Genomic DNA, 12,673 nt, shown 5'->3' on the forward strand with positions numbered 1-12,673 from the left:
GCTTAGTGCTTTACATGTTTCCTCATCTGAAGCCAGGTCCAAGAGGGTCAGAGAGTTTTCACTGGAAAGGACCTCAGAGGCCATCTAGTCTAATCTCTCCTTTCTATAGATGCAGAAATTAAGATTAAATGAATTATCACAAGTTACACAAATATTATATGATAGAAGCAGAATTGGAATCCAGCTCCTCTGACTTTAGAGTTAGTGAACTTCCCACTGAATTACTTTGCCTCTCTTAAATCATTATTTTGATTGTAGTGCATTAAGCATGCATCTGTTCTGTTATAAACAAGTAATATTCTTCCCCTAGATATTTTCCCTCTTTTCAAGCTGATCGAGCTTTGCATTTTTGGATGTTGTTCCTACAAAAATATTTTTGTTAGAGCTATTGATTTATATACAAAAAAAATGTATTCTAGAATTGTAACTAGAAACATTCCCATCAGTATCTCTAATTCATGATTTCCAAGTCTTTCTTAAGCTTTGTTTCGTTTTCCTAGAAATCCTGGTAAGCAGAATTTGAAAACCATTTCCATTGATTAGTTGTAGACTGATATTTGACCCTAGTGCAATGAGCTGCCTATAATGCTAAAGCTGCAGTACCATTTACCCTAAGAAAAGAACAATGGTATGCCAAATTTCTTATTACATGTGATGTACATTTGGGTATACACACTTAGGGAAATCTGACTCCTGGTTGTATTAACAGGTTTGGGGACATTGGTATGACACAGATTTTTATCATTCCTTTTGTAGGGTGATCTTTAGCAGTCCTTTGCCACAATGACTTTATGGGGAAGTATAGTACCTGAAGCCTCTGTCTGATCTTAATTCACTTAATGGGTACAATAAAAAGTTACCTACACATATAGCATCACATGCAAAAGGGGCACTGATACTGAATGAGGTTGACTAGTTAAAATTTTGACCATATGCACAGAAAATCTGTCTCAGGCATTTGACTTATTAGGTTGGGGGTGGGAGGCGGGAGAGGTGATTATATGACCTTTCTTTAGTGCTAGTGTTTCTGTTTTCTTCTTTATCTTTCCCTTCATCTCTTTCTCTTTCCAGTAGAAAATATTTCCTTCCCTTTCCTCTTCCCCTTCCCCGTCCCCCTTATCCATGTGACCATCCATTATTCTCAGTGAGGTAATAACTTAATTTATTAACAAATACTCCCATGATTGCAAGTTTCATATTCCCTGATGCCACCTGAAATTCATATAACAGTAGACACTTAGGTCAGTTTAGTCTCCCTTATCATACTTAATGAACATGTATTACCCTCTTCCTAGATATAAAGCACTCAAAACAAGGCCCTTACTTGTGAAGACTCGTCAAGTCTACAGTGTAAAGGTATCTATCTAACATTTCAAGCCTGGAAATTTATAAAAACAATATTCTTAAAGAAATATTCTTCAGTATATTCTAATCCTTACAATTTGGTATGCATCATTTTAATTCTTTTCAAGGTGGTATGCTGAGTAATGCAGAAAAGATTAGAAGGAATTTTAGATTATTGTCTTCAGAAGAATGTAGTCTAGTCAGAACAGACAGTCTCAAAAAACACCATAAGACATTATATAATATGTCAAATGAATGATACAAACTTGCTACTGGGAGCTGTGAAATAAAGTACTACTTATATATGACCTGACAAATCTAAAATAATTTTAAGGAAATTCTTGATTCAAGAAATAGTTGAAGATAATTTGGTTCTGGTGTAATGTGTTCATTAACATAACTGAAATTAATTTCAGCAAATATTCAGTAAGCACAAGTCATGGTGTGTTTATAGAAGGAAGTAATATGGAGTAGTAGAAAAAGTCCTGGACTTAGAAATCAGGAGATTAGAGTTTGTGTTTTGGCTTCAACACTCATTAGCTTTGTGATCAGAGACAATTAATGTAACTTCAGTAATCCTTGGTTTCCTCAGGTGTATAATGGGGATAATATGACTATCACTATTTGACTCAGGATTGCAATAAAGAAAGCAGTTTATAACTTAAAATGCCAACAAATGACATTATTATGAGTCATATTAAAGGTGAAAATGAGGTACCTCATGCTCTGAAAATTCCAATATATTGGGGACAAAGGGGCAAATAGCTATGTGATGAACAATAGTATGTTAGGGGGTGCATAAGTGCAAATACTCAATAGAGAATGTTATAATTGGAAGGGGGAAGAAATCAGTGAAACAATTTTTCCTTCCTTTTTATTGTTTAATTTTTAATTTTAGTATATTATTAATAATATTCCTTAATTTTGATAATTTCTTTAATTTTTTTTAAATTTTTATTTAAGGCAATGGGTTTCAAATGACTTGCTCAAGGTCACCCAGCTAGGCAATTATTAATTGTTTGATGTTGGATTTGAACTCAGGTCCTCTTGACTCCAAGGCTAGTGCTCTATTCACTGCACCACCTAGCTAACCCAAATCTCATTAAATTTTAAACTCATATAGACAACTAATTAATATAGCTAATTCTCTTAAAAGTGGTTGTGTTCAAAGCGAACAAGATCATTTTAAAATTGAGAAAATTGGGTCAAGGTAATTATTTTCCTGAAGGTATTTATAAGTTTAAGTCTTCACTAATATTAGGAGCCAAACCTGCTGATTCTTATCCTTCTGATTTTTTGTAAGATGCTCTTTTCTATTCAGTGCAGCAAAGCTTTTGAAAATATCAACTTTGTGCCAAACATCAACATGAAATGAGAGTACAGAGATTTTGAAAATTTCAATTGTGACCTCAAAGACCTCATGTTTGACCAAAAGGAAAAGTTTCAAAAAAGAGGTTGTGCACAGTGACATTTGAGTTGAACCTTGGAAAAAAAGAGTCCAAAAGTTTTTAAATTTTACTTTATTTTTAATTTATAGAAAAAAGCATTTCCATAACATAATATAATAAAAAGATGATTGCACATGAAAATGCAAATCTACTATGTTTAACTTATTATTATATTATATATAAATAACAGTTATATGTAAATTTCTTATCTCTTTCCCTCCCCCACCCTAGAGAATCACCATTATATACAAATATAAATAATATATACATATATATTATGTATGTATACAAATTTGTATATTGTACATGCATATGTGATACATGCCTCATTGTTTATATATACAATTAAATATATGGATTTATTCTATATATACAAAAAAATTTTAAGAGATAAATGTATAGATTAGGAATGAAGTGTTATTCAGAGTCTGCAGACTATTATGTATAAACAGAGGCAAGAACGGGCACAATGAAATCTAGATTTAAAATATTTTTGTTTGGTTTCAGCATAGAAAGTGCAGCAAGGCATTTGGAGATACATCATATTATTTAAAGTCTGTGTATTTTGTCAAGGATTTGTCAAGAATTTCTTGACTTCTCACTAAAAAATGTTACCCCAATATTTTGTTTTAATTCTGGATGTTTGCTGCTGATGAAATTGTGTTATCCATCAGTCCAATTGGTTAGAATGTGGGTTTAATGAGGCTAAGCTCATGCATTTGATCTCCATATGTTTCAATTAATTGGTTCTTTTCCAGAATCACAATGGCACAATGGCCGGTTTCTCTCTCTCTCTCTCTCTCTCTCTCTCTCTCTCTCTCTCTCTCTCTCTCTCTCTCTCTCTCATTGGTCAAAATATGTGTGACTCAGATGTGTGCATCTGTAGCAGTATTAATGAAGGGAAAAAACCCTCTATGTCCAAGGCTCTTAACTTGTGGTCCATGAATTTCATGTATTACAATAATTTTTAAAAATATTTAATAACTATATATAAATATAATTGGTTTCTACTGTAATGCTACATATTTTAATCATCTTGTTTATAGAAAAAATCAATGTTTTTTTTCCAAATTTCCAAAACATGCCATCAAGCATATATAAAGGACTTTGTTGTAGTTTGTTTCTGCTCATATACATCATACTGTACATACATATTCTGGAGTAATGAAATTCAAATGTTTTAATTTTCTCCTAAGTATTTAATATTAGATAATTATATGTGAATAATATTTTATTATCTAGAAATGCCCAGTCATAAAGAATTCTGTATTGAGAAAATGCTAAAAAGGGTGCATGCATGGCCACTAGGAATTAGTTGAATATGCTGATCTTTTGATGCATTGTGGTTGTCATAATACTTTAGAGTACTGATTGAAATGGTGCTCCATCTTCTATGCAGTCACTTGGCCTTTTTCCCTCAAATATACAGTTATTGAAAGTTTGAGGAAAGGATATCTAAAAGTGAATCTTCTTAATATAAATGGAATTATTCCTTAATATTAGGGTAACATTCTAAAATGAAATTTATTTTGTGCTCCAGAAATGTACTTATATAAAGTAGGGGTAACAATAAGAAGCTTTATTCTTTAGTACTTTACTCTTATATTTACCCTTATAAAACTGAGTGTTATTTTATTTGAGAGGCATCATGGTGAGGAATAAAGAGGTATAGATTTTGAGTTCAAAAATTTGAATTCAAATTCCATCTCCGACTTCCTGTGTGAATTAAAGCAATTCACATAATTTCTCCAAGCTTCAGAGTCTTCATTTATAAAATAAAGCAGTTGGAGTTGATCTCTAAGTTCTCTTCTAGTTATATATTCTCTGATCCTTACCAGCATTCTGTGAGGTACTCAAGAGTTGAAGACCATAGTACATAGGGAATAAGGGAAGAATTACATAAGAATATGGGTCATATAGATGAAAGACTTAAAATGAGCAAAGGTGATATCCAGTTTACAGTCAGATACCAAAGCAGACATGCTGCCTCATCAAGATTAAAAAAAGGAAAAATTTGTTCGGGTTCTGTTGAACAGTCAAGCCTCTTGTTTAAATTGGGCCACATAAAATTTGATGACTGAAAATGCCTATTTTCTGTCTTATTTTCCATTAACATAACCAGAAGCTCTAGTTGACTTTTAAAAATCCTTTTTAGTTTTATGATTCTATTACTTCCCCCTTTTGCTGTCTTTCTGGACAGCTATTTCTTCCATATAAATAAAAAATTAACTATCTTAACTCAAGAACTATTTGCATGCTAAAGTAGAAAGCTGAACTACAGCTAAATAAGAGAACTGACCAAATGCAGAATATTAAGGTAACTTTTTTCTTTTTTAAAAAAATCACACCGGGGAGATATGAAAATCTCTTCCTTCAAGAAGCTTACAGTAGCAATTAGGATAAAAAAATGTACTCATAAATTCTGGCAAGTTGATGAATTTGGACTTTTTTAAAAAATTGTCCAGTGTGTTCTCAAATTGATTTGCTTGGAATATTTTTGTATTATAATAATAATAGATGTCATGAGGCAACCCTCTGACTTCTTTTGCTCCCCATTCCTATAAGTATACCTACTTTCTTTAATGCCAAGGTCTCTTAATTTTTTAAATTATTTTATTATTTTTGGATGTAGACTTTAGAATTTCAGATTACTTTGAAGGGCATGTTAAACTGCCAATGCTGCACAGAAAGCTAAATATTGTTGAAAGGGGAAAGGGCACTTATGATAATGCATGATCTTCCTAAGCCACTGATTGGGCTCTACTAAATTATTTATTGTTTCCTTAAGATTGAGAAGTACTTAAGCAGTATACTGGCTTCTTTGACCCTACCCCCAACCCCTGTCCACCATACCTCTTAGGTAGTTATTTCTAGCTAGTTATCTACTTAGCTATCCCTCTATTGATTTTAAATTATCTGGAATGGTAAAAGAGTAGTATTTTCTTCAGAAAGGGAATATTTTTAACAGTAAATGGTTCCAAGTCTTTGTGCCTGATTTACTTCATGGATATTGCAGCATTATCAAAATTCCTCTGAGGTAACTATTAGCTGAGACCAGGGTGAATTAATAACCCTTTTAGGTAATGATGGTTTTTAATTGTCAAGTCTGTAATGATTAGGGATTTTGAGGCTTTTTCATTAAAATTATAAATATCCTTACCACACTGTGTTAGTAGTAGAATATGTATCAACCTGGATACAGAATATGAAAGAATCATCTTGTTAGATAGTCAATAAAGTCTTCTGGGAAACAAGGTTTTTAAAAAATTCTCCTTGGTTATCTGACCATTTCTCTAGTTGAAGATATTTATTATATAAGCATTCAAAGCACATTCCATAAAAATTTTTGTTATCTTCAAACTACATCCAGAGTCCTTTGTAAAATGCACACTAGCTATTCCAAATAATTGGGTAACAGAATCAGACTTTAAATGGGGCTGTTTGCTAGTTGAATTATGCTCATTTAATGGATGAGGCAGATATGACCTGGATAAATCACTTGGTTTACCTTCGTCTATATTTATTAAATTTCTATTAAGTACAATGCTCTTTTTTTGCTATGCTATATTTCCTCCTTGATATTTATATTCAAATTGTATTTTTAATGGTGAATTCATATCACTATTATTTTTATATACCTGACTAATTACTTCATCAGGGTTCATTTATTTTGTAAATAAAGGAATCAGATATTCCACAGAAAAATGGACTTGAGACTAAAGCTGTGCCTTTCTACCCCCCTAGCAATTTCATGCCAGTAGAAGATGTAATATGAAGGAACACAATGTAGTGGTGCCTGGCTTGTGAAATTAAGATATTCTGAGAAATGATGGAAAGAAAGTTTCTGAGGATGAAAGGGAGAATAATACTGATAAATGTCATGTGGTCAAGTTTCTTGTAAAGACATGGATCTGGTCTTGTACTAGGTCCTAATTAAATTTTTGCCAAGTCCCTTCTAAGCCTAAATCCTATGATGATGTAACATAATCTTGCACAAAATTAAGATGACTTATTTTGCAGTCATTGTTACATGGTTTCTCCTAACACCTTTCTTCTATGTGACAGAAGATGGAGTAATATACTAGGTAGAATGTTATTGTGGTACAAACACCAACCTAGAACTCAGACATCCTGAATTCTAGTCCTAATTTTACAATTCACTAATAGAGTATCATTGAAAAAAATAATTTCATCACTCTGGTTCTCAATTTCTTCAACTGTGGTATAGGATCATTGACTTAGAACTAGAACTGACCTTGAAGGTCATCTAGTAGTAGATAATTTCCAACAATCATTGATTCTAAAGAAACAGTAAAGGAACTGATGGGAAATGTATTGAGAGGCACATAGTAGAGAATAATAGCATTGAACCTATAGTTAAAAGAAACCTAGGTGAATCCTACAAGTGGCACATTAACTTTTTGAAGCTAGTCACTTAACTATTCTTTATCTTAGTTTTCCCAATCTGTAAAATGGAAGTTTTTATGTTCCTTCCCTCATATGTTAATGTTGGAAGAGATAGGGGTAGGAGCTGAGAAGCCCAGTGTCTTAGATAATTGTCTTGACCAGAGAAACTAAGTATTTCCCAAATGAACATTGTTACAATATTGCTGTTACTATTTTCCCCTAGTTCTGTTGACTTTTCATCTGTTCATAAGTTTTCCCATCTTCTTTTTTTTTCAAAATCATCCTGATTTCCTCCTTATCATTTTTTTAAATTTTATTTAAGGCAACAGGGTTAAATAACTTGTTCAAGGTCAAACAGCTGGGTAATTATTAAGTAACTGAGGTCGAATTTGAACTCAGGTCCTCCTGACTCCAGTGCCAGTTCTCTTTCCACTGTGCCACCTAGCTGCCCCTGCTTATCATTTCTTCTGGCACAATAGAATTCCTACATAATCATATACAACAACTTGTTCAGCCATTTCCCAAGTGATGGTTATACCCTCAATTTCTAATTCTTTACTACCACAAAAAGATGCTACAAATATTCTCTGTACATATAAGTCCTATTACTTTTTCTTTGATGTCTTTGATATAAAACTCGAGTATGTAGTCATATTCCTGTGTCAAAGGATATTCACAGGTTCTTAACTTTCTGGAATAATTCCAAATTCTTTTTCAGAATGGTTGGACCAGTTCAAAACTCCACTAACAATGCATTGGTGTCCCAATTTTTCCATATTCCCTCCAATATTTGTGATTTTCCTTTCCTGTTGTTTAGCTAATCATTTAGCCAATTTAGGAGTGAAGTCTTATCTCAGAATTATTTTAATTTGCATTTCTTTAATCAATTAGAGCATTTGTTTCATATGTCTACAGATCACTTAGATTTCTTCTGAAAACTTTCAAATACAGGGCATTATAAAACTTAAAGTTCAATATAAACTTTTGTTATTATTATAACTGATAGCTGACAGGGACAAAGATTAAAAGCTTACCAATTCAATAAATTCTTTGTTGCCATTGTGCTAATACAATCACAGGGATGGTGAGTTGAATTCTCATCAAGCCAATTGACATTCCTTTCCCAGAAGCAAGAGTACTATTGATATTTGTGCTCAAAGGAAGGTAGAGTGGAGAAAACTAAATACACACAGTTGCAAAGTATCCTTCTCATGACTTAGATGAATGTAGGAGGAGTATTAAAGTCTTGGGTCTTTTCTGCAATTCAAGACTGCCTAGATATATTGGTCCAGTTGAGTTGTATTTTATCTTAAACGTCATTATTTCTCAGACTTATTCTTCCTGAGTCTGAACTATAAGATTTTCTTCAATGGCAAGCAGCTTTTTTGTTTGTTTTTTTATCTTTCCTGAGTCTTTCCTCTTACTGAACTTTCCTTTCATCTTCATCTCCCTTTTGAGACTAGGTTTGAATCCTGCTACCATTGTGACCTTGTGCTAGTCACTCACAATCAGTTGCTTTTGTGCTAGAAAGGACCATTGGAACAGAGACAATTAGCTATTGACCTGAAATAAATTAATGTAACAGCAATTTTATGAAAAGAACAATTAAAGCATTTTTTCTTTAAAAACATTTTGCCTGCATGATTGAATCATTGAATAGCTTGTATGTAAATAGAGATTCCTAGAATTATAGTGTTGATATTTCATTACAATGCTTATTAGATATTTACAAAAGAAGTTGGACATGTTCATATACCATTATAAGAATGCTTTGGACATTTTTTGCCATGTTATGATATTTCCAGATTCATCTATTTTTTTCAAGAATCATTTAATATATGTTGTGGGATTTATTTACAAATCCAAACCCAAAAGCCCAAAGTAGGTTCTATTTGATTAGATTAAAGGTTTGGTGGATGGATTTTTTTCCATATGTGAAAATTGATTTTTAGAATATTTTTTCTATTGAATGAAATGTTATACTTGGAATCAGCAGATGTATTGATTGAAATTGTGACTCTGTCATTCATTATTATTATTATTATTATTATTATTATTATTATTATTATTATTATTATTATTATTATTATTGTGATCTGACATCTTCAGACCTGTTTATTCACCTCTAAATCAAAGAAGGGGAACTAACACTAAATAGCTTTTTCTGAACACTAATATTTGATGATCTTTATCTGCCTGTTTCCATTTGGAGTTATTATATGGAAATATAGCCAATAATGATTCTTTTTCACCAATAGTTCCCCTTCGAACCTCACTATATTAACTTCAAGAAATATTCTGACTTCCTATTAATACACAAAAAGTAGTACTTTATTAATATAAATGAGAGGTAGCATAAAATTATATAAAGTATTGTACTTAGAAAGATCTGGTTTCAAATCTCACCTCTGGCACTTTGTAGCCTTCTGACCACAGATAATTAATTTAATGTTTCTAAGTATCATTTTGGGAAACTAAATGGCAAGGTATGTAAATATATCCTTGGATAGATAATCTTGAAAGTAAGAAGACCTCAGTTTGAATCTTGCTTCAGATATTTACTTAGCTATGTGACCCAGGCAAATCACTTAGCATCTCTCACATTAAGTTTCTTCATCTATAACCCCAGGATTGTTTTTAAGATTGCATGAAAATATAAAGCATTTTACAAATCTTAAAACTATATAAGTACTGAAATTTAGCATAGCATACTAGCTATTATTATGCTCTAAAAATTCATTTTACAAGAAAAATAATGGGAAATGTTTTATAACAATACTGATCAAATTAAACAGTAAAATTATGAAATTGAAGTTTTGGTTTATTTTTTTTTAATTTTTACTCAAATGTGGACATTTGAGAAGCGGTATTCCAAGACAGGAGTAAGATTAAAGAGGAAGAGAGTTAGAGAGTTCTAAGGAGACTTGGTACTTCTGAAGAATTTAAAAGTTCAGGAATCAAGTTCCATTTATCAAAATTTATGCCTTTGCTCTTCAGTCTAAGCGTATCATGTTGTTGAGCTATAATTGAGATTATTTTTGGCTAACAAATTGAAGTAAGAAAAGAGAGGATCTTCTTGAATTAACTGAGCCACCACTGGAAAGAAGAGAGGAAGAGGGTTAAAGAAAAATAGGGGGGGGGGGAGAGAGAGAAAAGAGAAAGAGGAGAAATAGAATTGGGGAGAGGTGGGGGAAGAGGGAATATAACTATAATCCTGGGTTCTAGAAGTAAAATTAACTTAATTGAAAGAGAGAAATAAAAGCAATATATGAGCATGATTCCTTTAAGAAAAGAGGATAGTCTTAGTTAGGAAAATGTGAATTCCAGGTAAGTCTCTTTCATATCTTGATTTTTTAACCCTAGACTAGTTCCTTTCTATCAGTGTCTCTGGAAATTGTCTTAAGACAATGAATTTCAGTACAGTTGATCTATATTGGTGGAGACTCAGATGAAAACAAAGACTATAAATTTATTCACTATTAGCATAAAACAGTAGACTTGGAGGGAGGAAGACCTGAATTCAAAATTTCCTTGAGTACTTAGTATTTCCGTGATTCTTGTGATTCTTTCCTGGTTGAGTAATCTCTCTCAGCCTCTGTTTCCTCATATGTAAAATGGAGATGATAACAACATCAACTTTACAAGATTGTTATGATGACACAATGAGATAATATATGTAAAGCACATTGCAAATTGTAATGTTGTTCAGTCATACCTGACTCTAGGTTTTTCTTAGCAAAGAAAGATACTACCATTTCCTTCTCCCAGCTCCAGCAATTTACAGATGAGAAAACTTTGACTAAGTGACACCCAGGGTGACACAGCTAGTTAGTATTTGTATTTAAGGTAGGATCTGAACTCAGGAAGCGGAGTCTTCCTGGCTCCAGGCCCAGCACTCTATCCTTTAAGCCATTAAGCTGCAAATTGTAATGCCCTATAGGAAATAATAACTATAGTTTTATTGATATCATTTTTTGCCTCTGCTTAGCCAAATATTTGCTTTCCCTATACCTCTCAACTCCTGGTTCCAGACTATTCTCAGTTATTTTTGAGAGGAAAGGTGCTGATTGCTTCTAAAACCTCCTAATTAAACACCATTTTTCCCCCAGAATGTTAAACCCCATTCTACTATATCTTTCTGTACTTCTTTTATTTAAGTTTTTTAATGTATTTATTTTCCTCCAGATGCACATGTATATTTTTAAGTTACAAAATTTCCTTCCACCCTCCCTTCCTATCCCCTTCCCCTCAGTGGTAAATAGTCAGGTTGGCATTATACATACATATTTTTGATAAACATGTTTACAGATTAGTTTTTTAATGCAGAATTAGGATTAAGGGAAAGAGGTACATAAGATATAATTTTTATAAAGTGTTTATCAGATTCTAAAGGGTTGGGGTTTTTTGCATGTGTCTTTTATTTTATCTCTGGGTGGAGATAACATTGTCCATAGTCAGTCTAATACAGTTGTACTAGTTCTCTGAACTGCTGAGAAGAGCTGCTTCCATCAAGGTTTTTCATCTCATAACAGTGTTGCTATTAATGTGCACATTCTTCTCTTGGTTCTACTCCCTTTGCTCAGCATTAAATCTCATAAGTCATTCCATGCTTCTCTAGAATCCAGCCACTTATGGTTTCTTATATTCCATAGTATTCATGTACCATAACTTGTTTTACCTGTCCTATAGTTCTTAATCTCCCTTCTCAAAATGGTTTGCTGTATTATTCTAGTACACTGCTTTTACTCCTAAATTAGACAGATCTTTTGACTCTTTTTTAATAAATCATTCATATATTTTCGTGATCAGTTTAAAATGACTAAACATATATTTTTTCTTTGGCATCTAAAGATTTTTTTCAGCACCTACCCTGAGGTTGAAGGTTCTGAAGGACTAGATATCATAATAAAAACAAATTAACCTTCCTGTATAATGTTGACATTAGGTGCCATTGTACAGGGTAAAAAGCACTGACCCAAATGTAAGGACACCTGAGGTTTAGGGGTTTTTTTTCCTCCCAATCACTAGTCGTCCAAGCTTAGGCAGGTAATTTCTTTTCCATTAACTTTAAATATAAATATTGAATGTAAAATGCCTCTAGGATCTCTTCAAGTTCTAAGAAACCTGAATTCCAGCTCAAATTCTTTTTTTAAAGTTCCTTCCCTATCTAATGCTAAATATAATACATTTAGAATTCTGGCTTAAATCTAATATGTCACTTGCTAAATAGGATCAAGTAAGAACTCTGAACAGCAGAATGGAATCCTTTTGAAATAATTCCACTAATGTGCACATATTGAAATAACTACTTATGTACTGCCTCAATAATAACCTTTCTTCCTAATAAATGCATACAATCTGATAATTTGTTTTATTCCTTTCTTTGTCTTTTATATTGCCATCATATGTAAGAATCATAAGAATACCAAAGTTCGTTTAGTCTAACCCATTCTTTTTTTTTTTAGATATTTCAA

General features: G+C 32.4%; 1 protein-coding gene across 3 annotated transcripts in view; it reads left to right on the forward strand.

The window, feature by feature from the left end:
• The window catches only part of LOC141507805 (sodium channel protein type 9 subunit alpha-like), a 194,211-nt gene that overhangs the window by 1,236 nt on the left and 180,302 nt on the right, over positions 1-12,673 (forward strand). Inside the window, exon 2 of one of the 3 annotated variants that reach the window (XM_074215796.1) lies at positions 1,296-1,356. The exons of the other annotated variants lie outside the window; for them this stretch is intronic. The gene's annotated coding sequence lies outside the window, so the exon portion shown is untranslated. The remainder of the gene's footprint in view (positions 1-1,295; positions 1,357-12,673) is intronic. 3 annotated transcript variants of the gene reach the window in all.

This window comes from Macrotis lagotis, chromosome 1 (genome assembly GCF_037893015.1).
Source record: "Macrotis lagotis isolate mMagLag1 chromosome 1, bilby.v1.9.chrom.fasta, whole genome shotgun sequence".
Classification (NCBI taxonomy): Eukaryota; Metazoa; Chordata; class Mammalia; order Peramelemorphia; family Peramelidae; genus Macrotis; species Macrotis lagotis.